Source organism: Lygodium microphyllum, chromosome 30, assembly GCF_053477565.2.
Source record: "Lygodium microphyllum isolate KBCC chromosome 30, Lygodium_microphyllum_v1.1.10, whole genome shotgun sequence".
Lineage (NCBI taxonomy): Eukaryota > Viridiplantae > Streptophyta > Polypodiopsida > Schizaeales > Lygodiaceae > Lygodium > Lygodium microphyllum.
The window spans coordinates 95,344,722-95,359,308 of record NC_141164.1 but is presented as its reverse complement, the minus strand read 5'-3'; positions in this window follow the sequence as shown (position 1 = coordinate 95,359,308).

Here is a 14,587-nt window from a genome sequence, read left to right as displayed (position 1 = left end):
GAGGCTAAAGCCCCCTTTGATACTAGCCTATTGAGTCCAGACCAACTGGTTGAAGCCAACCCCCTGATGAATGACGCAATAAAGAGGCAAGCGTTGGAACGAGTCCAGAGGCATGTTGTCAAGATTGTGGGAGAGAAGGAAGGAGTCTCGCTTGAAGCTTTCTTGCTTGCACAATGGGGGAAGATACACAAGGGTGGAGGCTGAAAACAGTTTTCCTCTTCTTAGTTGTGTAAGCCAAAAGAACTCAAGTACAAAGAAATAGAAGAACCCTCTATATGGGTCTCAAAACCAAACTCAACTAACTAAGGTGGCATACTAACTAAGCCACGAACTAGAGTAGATAAGGATAGCTATCATGTAGCTATTATTCAGGGGTGGTGTACCAACCGCATCTGCAACTGACAAGTTGGTGACATAAATACACAACGGTCACCCTGGCGTATCACGAGTGGAGCTCGATATCTCAACACTCCCCCTCGAGCTCAATCCCAATTCCTGCACACCAAGCAGGTCTCTGAACTTGCGCAGCTTCTCTGCGCCCAATGCCTTCATGAATATGTCAGCTACCTGATCCTCTGTGCTGACATAAACTAGATCAATAAGACCTAGTAAAACCCTCTCTCGCACATAGTGATAATGCACCTCAATGTGCTTTGTTCTAGCATGATAGACTGGGTTATTTGCCAAGTGTATACTACTCATGTTGTCACAATAAATGACAACTGGCCCATCTGTAGACTGATGCATATCATAAAGTAGCTTATGCAACCAAGCTACCTCACATGCAGCCATTGCTGCACCCCTATACTTAGCCTCTGTGCTCGACAAGGCAACTGTAGGCTGTTTCTTGCTGCTCCAAGTGACTGCAGCACTCCCAAAAGAGAACACATATCCACTGGTAGATCGTCTATCAGAAATACTACCAGCCCAATCAGCATCAGTGTATCCATGCAACTGTATCTGAACCCCAGTCTCATAAAATAGTCCATACTGCAATGTGGACTTCACATACCTGAGTATGCGTCTAGCCGCATCCAAATGCGGTTTCCTTGGAGCCTGCATAAACTGACTTACCAATCCAACAGCATAGCTCAAATCTGGCCTGGTAATAGTCATATAAATCAAGCTTCCTACTATGTGTCTGTACATAGTAGGGTCTTCCAGAAGCTCACCTGCATCTGTGCTCAGCTTCACATTCTGCTCCAAAGGAACTGAAATAGGCTTACAACCTGTCATCCCATATTTGGACAGCATGTCCAATCCATACTGCCTCTGCAAGAGCTGTATCCCACTTGGTGATCTAATCACCTCAATGCCCAAGAAATAACGCAACTCTCCCAAATCCTTCATCTCAAACTTCTACTTCAATAGCATTTTCACATGAAGGATATCTTCATCACTGTCACCTGTCATAATCAAATCATCAACATAAATGACAAGTAGCATAATACATTTCTCTGTTTTTCTCACATAAAGTGAGAAATCTGCCTTGGAAATCTGAAAGCCAATAGTGACAAGATATTGTCCTATCTTGTCAGACCATGCTCTAGGTGCTTGCTTCAAGCCATACAAGGCTTTCTTCAACCTGCAAACAAACTCAGGATGAACAGCATGCTTATAACCTGGTGGCTGCTCCATATAGACCTCTTCTTGCAAATCACCATGCAAGAAGGCATTCTTTACATCCATCTGATGTAAAGACCATCCCTTTGATGCAGCCATAGCAATGACTGCTCTTACGGTTGCCATCCTTGCAACCGGACTGAATGTTTCTTCATAGTCAATGCCATATGTTTGTGCATACCCCTTGACCACTAATCTTGCCTTGTATCTGTTCACAGAACCATCTGCATTGTGCTTCACCTTATAAACCCACTTACAGCCAATTGCATTCTTACCTTTAGGCAAAGGTACCAATTCCCATGTAGCATTTGCTTCCAAGGCATCCATTTCTTCATCCATGGCTTTCTCCCATTTTTCTTTTCCCATGGCTTGCTCAAAAGAAGTGGGTTCTGGTTCTTGTATCACCTTGACCATATATGCATAGTGAATGGCTGTAAATCCATCATATTTCAGCCTATCCACAGGATACCTAACTCTGGTAGACCTGCGCAAAGTGGGTTCACTCCCAGGTGCTCTCAAAACATCCCTGGTCTTCCTTACTCCAGGTGTAACAATAGAAGGAATACCCAACTCATCATCAATGCTCTGTTCTGAGCCACTGGATTCACCATCCACATAAGAGTGACCTGCATTCACATCAAACATGGGCTGATCTACCTTCTCTTTTCCTTTTCGTGATACCTGCATACCACTATTTGCGCTGCCTTCAGAAGATTCTCCTGATCTCAATCTACCTGTCCATGGCGAAGAATGTGAACCACTGCTAGAGGACGCTCCAGGTCCACTAATATTTTATGACTGCTGCTGTGAATTCTGTGCAGCATTACCATTTTGTGCATCTACATCATCAATCACATTTACTGGTTTATACCAGCTACTCATCTCATCAAAAACAACATCTCTGCTCACTGTAAACTTACGAGTAGAAGGGTTATAGCATCTATACCCTTTTTGCTACAAAGAGTAACCAATAAAGATGCACTTCTCAGCTTTTGGATCCAACTTGGATCTCAACTCATCTGGCACATGTACATAGGCAATGCAACCAAAAATTTTCAAATGAGAAATATCTGGTTTCCTACCAGTATACCTCTCCTCTGGAGTCATTCCATGTATTGCTGTAGTGGGAGTCCTGTTCATTATGTAGACTGCTGTAGCAACTGCTTCAGCCCAATAAAAATCTGGCAAGTCTTTTTCATTGAGCATGGCACGAGATACCTCTCCAATATGCCTGTTTTTCCTTTCTGCAATTCCATTTTGTTGTGGGGTATAACTGCATGAATATTGCTGCTTTATGCCATGCTCCTGCAAGAACTTTGCAAACTCATTTGAGAGGTACTCTCCCCCTCCATCTGACCTTAGGCATTTTACTTGCAGGCCTGTTTCTTTTTCAACCATAGCTTTAAGAGTTTTGAAATGCCCAAAAACTTCACTTTTCTTTTTCATAAAATACACCCAAACTTTTCTGCTGTAGTCATCAATAAAACTGACAAAATAATGACAGCCTCCAAGAGATGCAGCTTTAGTAGTCCACACATCAGAGTGGATTAATTCCAATGGCTTCTTACTCTCTTGAACATGTCTAGGAAATGGTTTCCTTGCCTGTTTTCCAAACTGACAGGCTTCACATACCTTATGCATTTCTGCAACCTTGAATTTCGGCAAACCTGCAACAATATTTTGGGCCTGCATTGATTTAAGTCGCTGTACATTAACATGACCAATGCGTTTATGCCAGATATCAATATCTGCAACTACACCGGTCCCATGTGCAAACATTGCTGCACTCAATTCAGACATGTCTGCATCCAATGTAAACATTCTGCCCTTCTTTCCTTTTGCTATCAAGCGACCTTTATTTTTCATATCCTCAACAAAGCATCCATGAGGATTAAATCTGACCTGCAAGCCCTGTTCAACCATTTGACCAACAGAAACCAGATTCTTAGTGATATTTGGGACATGAAATACATCGGACAGGTATTTCTTTTTCCCATCCTGCATAGACAAGGGAATTTTTCCAATCTGCACAATAGGATGTGCAGTATCATCACCAGTCTCCACAAATCCTGGTTTTTCCATTTTCCTTGCATCCTCCATCCATTCTGCATGACCTGCCATGTGGTTTGATGCACCTGAGTCAACATACCATACATCATTGCTTTCTTCTGCATTTGTCACAGAATTATTCATGTGCTACACCATAAACAGATGCTCATTTATGTCATCACCCTGTCTACTAGAAGATGCATAATTCCCTTGTTGCAGTTTTCCATTCATGATGTCATTCTGCTTTTTATAGCAGTCTTTAGCCATATGACCCATTTTACCACAGTAGTAGCATTCAACATTACTGTTTGCATTTTGGCCTCTTTGCCATCCACCATGACCTCTTTGGCTCCCCCTGCCTCTAGAGTTACCACGTCATCCTCCATAGGACTGGTTTTCTTGAGTTTGCTGCATATTCTGATTTCTGCCACGGCCTCGAAATCGGCCTCCTCTACCTCTGCCTCTACCTCTTCCAGCATTTGAGTAGAAGACAGCTTCTTTTGAAGTTCCTCCTAAAGAAGATGCACCACCATTTCTCTGCTCCTCAGAAATTAGAAGAGTAATCAACTCCTCAAAATCAGGAAATCTTTCACGGACGGAAATGGATGTTCGGAACTGTGCATAATCCTTTCCTAGACCATTCAAGGTCACGGAAACTAAATCATCATCTTCCACTGGCGACCCAATGGAAGCAAGTGCATCTGCAATCTTCTTCACCTTCACGTGGTAGTCGTTGATACTCATACTTTCTCTTTGCACATTATGCAACTCTTGCTTGAGCTACATTTTCCTGGCTTGCGTATTTGTGCTATACATTTTTGACAAAGTATCCCATGCCTCCTTTGGCGTACTTGCATCCTAAATATGCACAATCATAGAGTCTGAAATACTGATAGACAGCCAATACATAACTTTCCTGGCTCTCTCATGCCATGTTTTGAATGCCTGCATTTGCTGTTGATTGGGAACATCAGGAAGAACTGGTTCTTCTTCATTTCCTGCAACGAATTCCCAATATCCTTTTCCCATAAGGAAATTCGTCATTCTAAACTTCCATGCTTGGAAGTTTTTCTTGTCAAGCTTTTCAGTGACAATCTGTGAAAGAGAATCAAATGCCATTACAGAACACTGCGAAAAATTCTGTCACTGCAAAAACTCAGCTTCACCCTCACAAGGGCAAATCTACAAAACTGGCGAAAGTGGTATTTGACCACTCTGTCACTTCCTAGTGACGATTTTGCATAAACAGGAACCAAGGATGATTCTAAAACTCCCAATGTCTCTGCGCACAAGCATACGATGCAATTTCTACAGTAACTTTTCACCGACCTGTAGAACAGTGGCTAAACAGCATAAAACTGAGCCTTTTCCTGAGTGCGTGCAGAAAACTTCCGCCTCCAAAACAGGCCCCGAAATGGCCTCAAATCAAAAAAACAGGGTCGCCGAGAGCTAAAGCTCCTTCCCGCAGCATATACTGCCCTCTTGCTTCACCGCGAAGGGCGTCTCAACCTGAGACAATGCACTCCTGTAATTTTCGGCTGTGCTACCTGGAGAGATCTGCTCCCAAAACAGAAAATGAAAGCAACACTGCTCCTCTTACCAGAACACCGCGAGCTTGGCTTGCTTTCTTGAGCTCCTTACCACGAACAAGGCTCTGATACCATGTCAAGATTGTGGGAGAGAAGGAAGGAGTCTCGTTTGAAGCTTTCTTGCTTGCACAATGGGGGAAGACACACAAGGGTGGAGGCTGAAAACAGTTTTCCTCTTCTTAGTTGTGTAAGCCAAAAGAACTCAAGTACAAAGAAATAGAAGAACCCTCTATATGGGTCTCAAAACCAAACTCAACTAACTAAGGTGGCATACTAACTAAGCCACGAACTAGAGTAGATAAGGATAGCTATCATGTAGCTATTATTCAGGGGCGGTGTACCAACCGCATCTGCAACTGACAAGTCGGTGACATAAATACACAACGGTCACCTTGGCGTATCACGAGTGGAGCTCGATATCTCAACACATGTGAGAAGAGAGAAGGCCAAAATCAAAGCTAAGAACGAGCTTGTAGCAGAAGCCTCCTTTGATGCCCTAAAATCACTCTTTACAAAAGTCCCCATGGCAACTCAAGGTCCCCTTCCTAGTCAGATTTGTCTTGGAAATATTGATGACAGGCAAGCAAATGTAGTCCCATTGCCAATTTTCAAGGGAGAGTACAATGAAGACCCTGATCTTCATGTAGCACAATTCATGGCAGTATATGTGGCTAACAATGCCAAAACCCCTGAGCATTGGTTAGCAATATTCCCTGCCACTTTCAAGGGCACAGCATTTCAGTGGTATGAGAGACAAGCAGCATGAACTTTTGGTACATGGGACGACTTGAAGTTGGCCTTCCTCACTAAATTCAGACGTGAAGGTTTTGAAGAGCGGATGCGAGAGGAGTTCATGAACCTAAGTCGGTCCTCTGGAGAAAGAGTAGAAGCTTATGTCTCGCGAATAGAATCCATCCTGAAGAGATGGACTAACCATCATTTGGATGAAGGCATCTAGAAAGGAGTGTTTCTCAGGGGCCTACAACCAGAAGTTCACAAGTTCGTAGAATTGAGAAGACCAATCAATCTGCAAGCTGCAGTGGAAGGTGCAAGATTGTATGACGAAGTTGAAGCAAGGCTGTCAATGACTCCAGGAAGAGGAGTCTTACCTCCTCCCATGCCAGGAATGGTATACCCACCAAATGCAGTCCCAGGGACAATTCTCTACCCATATCCCCAGATGCAAACAGTGTCACAGTATAATGCACCTAATCCAGTGTGGTCAACGCAGATGACAGTGCCTCAAATGATGGTTCAACCATAGCAATAGTGGCCTCAAACAGTTCCTCCAATGGCGACTAAACAATAGTGGAATCCTACCAACTGGAATCAACAACCCCAAGTCTCAATGGGAGCTCTGAATCAGAGCCCAAATAGAGGACCTTCTGGATTGACCTAACCAGTTTATGCAGTAATTATAGAAGCTTCCCAAAATCCTGCTACAAGCACTTCGGGAGGTGAAAATCCAAAGAATTACTTATCTAACTTAGTTGCAAGTATCAAGAAAGAGCTTTTAGATGTAATTACAAAGCAGCTACAAATGTTGAAGGTGAATACCACCAATATATCCACTCCTACGGGAGATGGAAGAGACGTGATGTGCTCTAATACATGGTGTGGGAAGTGTTATCAAGCGGGACATTTAGCCACTGAATGTACCCGAAAACCAACCATTCCTGGAGCCTTCAGTTCCTACTGTTTGAGGAAGAACCATACAGAGGATATTTGCTCTCTGAAAGAGATGCATGAACGAAGATAGAAGGATGAAAATGCAATATTCAACTTGCTGGAATCCAAAATGACAGCACAGGATATTGGACCAAAGCCTAGGGAATTTGGTCCTAATTTTGGTCCAAGGAGGTTTCCCCCTCAAAGTTATAGAGGACAACAGTCTGTTAGAGATCAGAGGTGGAATGTTATAGGTGTGGAGAAAAGGGACATATCTCCCCAAATTGTCCAAACCCTAGACGTTCTGTGGATTACAAGCCCTTATGCAGTCGATGTAAAGGTGAAGGCCAGACTGCAAAGGACTGTCCCAGTCCAGCCCCTATAAAGGCCAATGCCACTGATAGCCAACAGGAGGTACAAGAGCCTGCTTCCAATTTGGTTGAGTTGGAAGTTGCCACTGTTACGCGTACCAAGAAGAAGAAACCAGTGGTTCAGAATGGAAATGACTCTCCTTCCAAGACTATGAAGTTCAATCTACCTACAGAGGGACATAGCAGTACAGAACAGTATAGTACAGTAGAGAGCACTACAGTGCCACAGAGAGTTACAAAGACAGTCCCAAAGACAGGACCAGAGGCCCAGGAGATAGAAGATACAGAAGCACTTCCAGAAAAAGAAGTGCTGATGCAGCAATTATTAGAAGAAAAAGGAAAGATGAAAATGGGTGTTGCCCCATTTCCCAACCGGCTGGAGAAGCCTGTGGATCCTATCAAATATTATGACTTGGTCAAAGACCTAGATACTTTTAAACCAAACCTAACATTTTGGCAGTTGTTGATGCTGTCTCCCAGCTGCCGAAAGAAATTCAAAAGCATCTTGACAAGAAGGCGTGGACTCAGGATCACTCCTTCAATAGCAACCAAGACCAATAAGGTCCTAGAGCCTGTAAAGGAAGTAGATGTGGCTAATGCTTTCCTAGATCCTAGAACCCTAGAGATTAGTGTATGGATAGAAGGGTGCTTTATTTCAGATGCATTGATTGATGGAGGCTCATCAGTAAACATAATGACGGATGTCACAATGAAGGACTTAGGGTCGCAAGGAATTCAACCTACACAGTGGCTTATCAAATTGGCAGACCAAAGTAGAGTTAAACCATTGGGCATCCTCCCATACGTAAAAACAACCCTTGTAGGAAGAGACTATTGGCTGACATATTTGGTGGTCAAACCAAATTCTTATGGGACTTCATACCCTCTGTTGTTGGGAAGACCTTGGCTTTTTGAAGCAAGAGCCAGGACGGACTGGTTCAAAGGAACCCTAACCCTAGGCAAAGGACCCAACAAAGCAGTGTTGAAGCTGTATGGATCGCAAAAAGGGAATGGATCCACATCCATTGAAGTCGTAACTAACTCCTCTAACAAGGTAACACATGGTACATCAGGAGAAGAAGAGACTATTAAGCAAATCTTTCCTAAGAAAATAGAGGCACAGTCCCTAACAGTGGGCACTGTAAAGCCAACTGCCACGGGAAGCAAAATCCTTGTCCATGGGAGAATACCTCCTGCCTCAACTAGAATTAACTTCTGAAATCACCTTTGACAGTGAAATAGAAGCATGGATTTACTGTTCTCCCTGTTATATGACATTCGTAGAGACAGAGCAGAGACAGTACAGTTATAGAACAGAGACAGTACAAAGGCAGAGCAGATACAGAGGGGCTACAGAACAGAGACAGAGTGGATATAGAGACAGTAATAGATACAGAGCCAGATCCAGAGGTAGAAGCAGAGTCACAAGCTGTGACAAAAGTAGAAGCAGATGTAGAGGCAAAAGATCTGTTCTTCTCCTACAGAGCCTCTACAGCAACAGAGACAGAGCCTCTAGAGGAAGAGTATGGAAATGATGAGAAAGAAAATGAAGCAGGTTATGCACGTGCAGATGAAGAATTCCCTCCGATAGAGGATGATCTTGTTGATGTCCCCATAAAGACCTCAGAGGCCGAATATCTCAGGGTACTAGATGGAATGACCATGGTTCCATTTGGGTTGATCAATGGACAATAAAGTATGCAGAATCTGTATAAGAAATGGATTAAAAGCATAAAAATTAAGTTCACCAGTGGCTCCTGTCGCCCTGATTGTTTAGTCCAAAGAAAAGATGATGATGATGCCCCGTGCCAACAGAAGCCAAAGCCCTCCGAGCCATGGCCTCTAGTAGGTCCGTGCTATGTGACATTTCTGGACGCATCTTTTGAAGATGAATCCCTAAGTCCTGAAGAAGTCACCACTCACATAGAAGAAAATAAAGCTCTGATACCTTTTCAGCAACCTAAACAGACGAATGAGTCATCTGTACAGAAGGAGGACACTGGTTCTAGTGGGACATCAGACGAGGATACTACTCTCTTGAAAGAGTCAGACCTCTATCCTACAAGTGAGACTCCTTCCTTCTCTCCCACAATCTTGACACTCGCACCTTGAGTTGCCTCTTTGTTGACCAGGAACTACTCTGGAGCCATAAGATTGCTGGCATGTACCACTAGTAGAGGAGTCTTGGGTGGATGTAGTGACTTGGGTGGAGGGCACTAGGAAAGGTGAGATAGGGTGGATTAAACCCTTCCCCTTTCCCTCAATCACTAGTGGTGGTGGCAGGCTTTTGGGTGTCTTGGAGCCGGTGATTGGACCTTTGTGTTGAGGTGGGCTCGTGGCTGGAAACTCTTCTTGTCATGAAGGTTGCTCCACTGAGAGGTAGATAGTGAGAGATATGTCTTTTTCCTCTTTTTTCCTAAGCTCCACATCTTCCTCCTCAGCTTGCCTCTTTCACTCCTCCTCTGCTTTTTTAGACTCTTCTTTTATTCTCTTTGCCTCGTCCCTTTCTTCTTTCTTTCTTCATTCTTTTGTGCTTTTGGACTCACTTTTGTCCTTGCATAGGTTTGTTTTCTCTTTCTTCCCCCTCTCTTCTTTGGCCTTCTCGTGTGGAGTCTCTTTCTTTGATTTCTTGGCCCTTCCTTGGCCAGATTGTGGTTCTCTCTCTCCCTCGTCCTCACTCATGGTCCTTTCACTAAATTGCTTCTATCCTTGGTGCAGATGGGACCTATATGACTTCTCAGTTGATTGCCCCATCGTCTTGTGCTTTCCCTAGTGCCTCTCTTATGATGGCTATCAAGATTCGTTCGAAGCCAATGGTGGAGGCCTTTGAGAATGACGATTTCCTGCCTTTACCAATGTCTCTATCGTCTTCCTCACAAAGCCATTTAGATTTACCTTGTCGAAGGACTGGGCACTAATGCTCTTTAGCATTGGTACATTGACTTTATTCATCAATGCATTATATCGTTCACTGGAGAACAAGGCATGCACCATTTTGGCTTTTATTTGGACCTTGGGGTCAGGGATGTCAGCCGTAGGTTGATGCCATTGTTGGTGTGGACAATTACTTTGTCCATTCCCAACATGCTGTATACATTTCTTTTTGGCCATCTCTCCACTTTGTTTGGTAGGTCGAGTGCTTTCTTCACCAACTGAGGGCTCAGTTCAGTGGGCCTCATTCTCTAGGTGCACCATGACAGTGCCTCGGTTTTTGTTGAAGGTCTGAAGGAATTCAGTGCACTTCTCATAGTCGATGGCTTGGCCCACCTTCTCCACGTACTTCTATAGCTTGCACTGCCTCACTAATTGTGAGATGGTTGGCTCCTCCATGATTGGGTCTTCTAAATTTGAATTGATTGTAAGACCTTGTTTCCAACGAGAGGTTGTACTTTTCTTGCTCCTCCTCCGAGAATGGAAGTTTGTTGCTTTTCTCTTGACTTGCCATTGTGGCTACTTGTCATGAGGCCATGGTTCACCATTAGTGTCCTTAAGGTAACTTCTTACCGGAAAGTAAGCAAGAATTAATTATGCTTTCTTAGAAAGAATAACATGCTAAAATACAAAAATAGCATTTTTTCCTTCAAGCAGTCCCTTTATTCCAAAAATTTATGACTTTTTCCTCAGTCATGAGCTGATTTTTATTTTCTCTCTTCCGCTCTTGGACATTGAGGGATGGTTTATCAGTGCATTTCATTCACCTTATCTATTTACATGTTTGCTTTCACCTTGCCCCCAGAATCCTTCTTAGCGTTAAGGGTGTAGAGGTTAAGGGAATTCAGCAGTGGCTTGTGGTGTTTTACTTCCACATGAGCCAATCATAGAAGTTTGGATTATATTCTAGATTGACATAACAGTCCATATCAAAAGGATGGATGCTGAATTGAGTGATGTAGGTGAGAACATGAGGAAGTCACCGAAGTCGATCTTGCTAGCGATGTGTAATGCTTCCTTAGTCAAAATTCAGTCTAAATGTGAGTGGGTTACGATGTGCTCTTCTAGGGGTTGGTTACGAATGGTGGTCAACACTCTATAGGAGGTTGGAGCCACATAGGTGGGATCATACTCAGAGGTCTTAATGGCCTATCATTGCTCAACATTGGTCATGATTTGACAACATTCTTGTTCCCATTGGAGTTAGAGAGCATACCTTTTCCTAAAAAAAGATGAGTCATTATCAGCTAGCCTACAGAGCTTGTCTAGCCTTTGGCTTGTGGTAGTAACTCTACTCTTGCTATAGGAGGTGATCAGCTATTGTTTAAGGGCTTGGTCTCAAGATATCTTGGCATTAGAAATCAATTTCTCCATGACCATGGGGGTTTTTACCGTGATGAATTCGTATTCCTCCCAGGTGCACGTTGGACATCCGATGCTAAGGATGGATCAAGCAGGCCTAGGTCCAAATGCTCATAGCTCTTAGCGAGTAGGGTGAACGTGGCATCCAAGCACTTGATGTAGGTGATCACATCCTCTCCTATGTTAGTAGCTAGGTCTTTGGCCAATGTGAGGATTGATCATCGTTCGTAGGATGGCTTAAGACCTGTTGGCGAGTAAAGTTTGATAATTAAACTAGACAATTTGGTATAGCTGATGGTTGCAGCCTTGGTTGCTTGTTGAGAGTGTGGTTCTGATTCTTACATGATGGGCTTGATTAGAGTTGGGTGAGCCACGCTACTAGACGCTAGTGAGGTCTTAGGGGCACCAATAAGATAGGGTTGAGGTAGAGTATGAGTAGTAGGGTTTGGCTCTGGTTGATAGACTTGTTTAGTCTCTACCAACTTCTAGGTTTGAGACTCTATAGACTTGTTTGTGGCATTGGTGCCTTTTCTGTCACATGTCTTGGTGTGGGTAATTTTGGGGGCATTGTTGGAGTAGTGTCCTTGGCCATCTTGACTTTAGGTACCCAAATCCAGATGTTACCCTTGTATTAGTATTGTGCTTGCAATAAGGTCATGGGAACCTATTGCAGCTGATCATTCATCGATGCTTGTAGTTTCTTCTAGGCCTCCTAGGTTTCGAGGGGGATTTCCTAGCCTTGGGGGTTCGTGTTTGGGTGCTCCTAGGTGGTAGTTGTGGATATTTTAGTATCCATTTGAATTGGTATTCAAGGGTTTTAGCTTTGTGGTCTACTTTTTGCTGGTGCTGCTAAGGTTTGGCGGGTGGTGATGAATCACAACCCCCTCCTTAGGCTCGATGGTGGGTTTCTCTATGAGCAGCTTTGCAGATTGTGATGGAGTCGCGTAGCCCTTGTTGAAAGTTGTAACTATCCGAACATTTCCAGTGGCAAGGTGAATGCACCGCAAGTAATAGTTGACATTGCAATATGCTTGTTTCTTGAATGTATGTCCTAGCAGCGATTCCTTACAGTAGTCTTAGTGTTCGACATCACATAGAAGGTCATAGGTAGGCTTTCAGTCTCAATAAAGAACATTATTTTGCACTTCCCAAGTAGTGAGTAGGACCTTCCTCCAAATGGATTGAGTTTGGTGTTGGTGGGTTGCAATTTTGGTTGACCAATGAGGGTCTAGTGATTGTGCATAAGGATATTATAATCAGCTCCCTCATCAATGAGTGCGTCAAAGACATGTGTCTTATGGGTAGTCATTGACAAGAGTAGATAGGAAGGTGCCACCACTTCCTCATCTTCATCTTCACTTTCCATGATAGTGGCCACTCGTACCTTGACAGAGTTGAATTGGCCATGAGAGCTCCTTGCAATCATGCAGATGGTGCTAGGGAGGACATGTCACTAGGCTTGTTAATTGCCTTAGCAGCTTCCTTGTACTTCTCAATATCCGAGAATGGCAGATCAATATTGGCTAGCACATGCATCCAATCTCACTCATCCTCAAGATAAGGGATGTACTTGGTGAGTGGCCCGTACGATTTTCCAATTTGTGCATCACCCTTCAACATGGTGGAGATGGCATCCAAGTCGACTAATGTGGCCTTCCATGTATCCATCTCTACTTTTATTGCTTCAGTTTGATTGCCTAAGAAGATTAGACCATTACCCTAGTCTTCTATGACCCATGCATTGCGCATCCAGGGCCGCTGGCCTAACATGATTTCATAGTCCACTCCCTTCATGAATATAAAGTCAACATACAATTGGATCCTTTGCAATCTTCAATAGCCAATTATTTAATACTCCAAATGGCCACACTTTAATTCCATTGGCTAGGGTGGCATTGAACCTAGCATTCTGCTGTATCCATTGGCTAGAGTACTACGTGGCTCTGCACACTAACTCGTGCTCATGTATCCATAATTCCCTTCCTCATGGTGTCTTCAAAGCTAGGACCGGTAAGACTGCATGCATTTTGGTGCCTTCCCAAAAAGCATTGATGTTCAAGGACTTGGGCATTGAGTGCAATGCCAAACTGGGTATCCAAGTTATCGCATCATGATTATGTAGATCAGCTACCCCTTGCTCTATTGGTCCTTCAACCTACTACTTTAGTTCTTCCATAGTGTTGGATGTCGCCTAAGTAGATCTCCTAGGCTTAGAGTCATACGGGTGGTTACCAACGTGGTGAGGAGGTCATTAGCCACTTTCCTCTCACCCAACTCTACATTTCTTGGCCAATGGTCTTGATTAGTTTGCTGGCCCATAGCGTGTAGGCTTTGTTTAACAACATTACTTGTGGTATGGCTACGTCCCTCGACTTTAGTCGTGGAGGTGAGGCTGGTGTGCTTACACTTGAGAGATCATCGATCTCATATTCCAATATGGGCTCAACATCCTTTAGGTGCTCTTGGGCTTCTTTCACCCACTTGACATTTTTGATGGCCTCAAGTTGGTGCTTTGGGTTGGGGTACTCCCTCACCTTTGCACTCCCCTTCTCGGCCATCTTTGAAGCTGACGTTTTTGCTTCTCTATTTGTCACCCTTTTTTCGGCAGGTAGCATTGTGACACTCTCCGTTTTTAGCATGATCTCTACAATAGGTATGTCCTATCCATTAAATGTCTCAACTCTAAACATCCCCAATGGTACGGATGTCTCGTTTGCCGCACTAGAGGGTGGCCTTCATCTAGGGCATTTGGGAAAGAGGTGTGGGCATTTAATATTGGCCTTTTCTCTATTAATCTACTCCTATTTGGGGCAGTGTGAGGAGATGCATCCCGGGTGACTACAATTTCAACAAGAAATTAGTTCTTGGGTCTACCCCCCTAAGCCTCTTCCTCTACCCCTTCCTAATGCCATCACAGGTACAAATCGGTAATCCATAAGGATTGCATTTCCCTCTTCGTCATATGACATGTAGGGGTGCATATAAGCCTCTTCA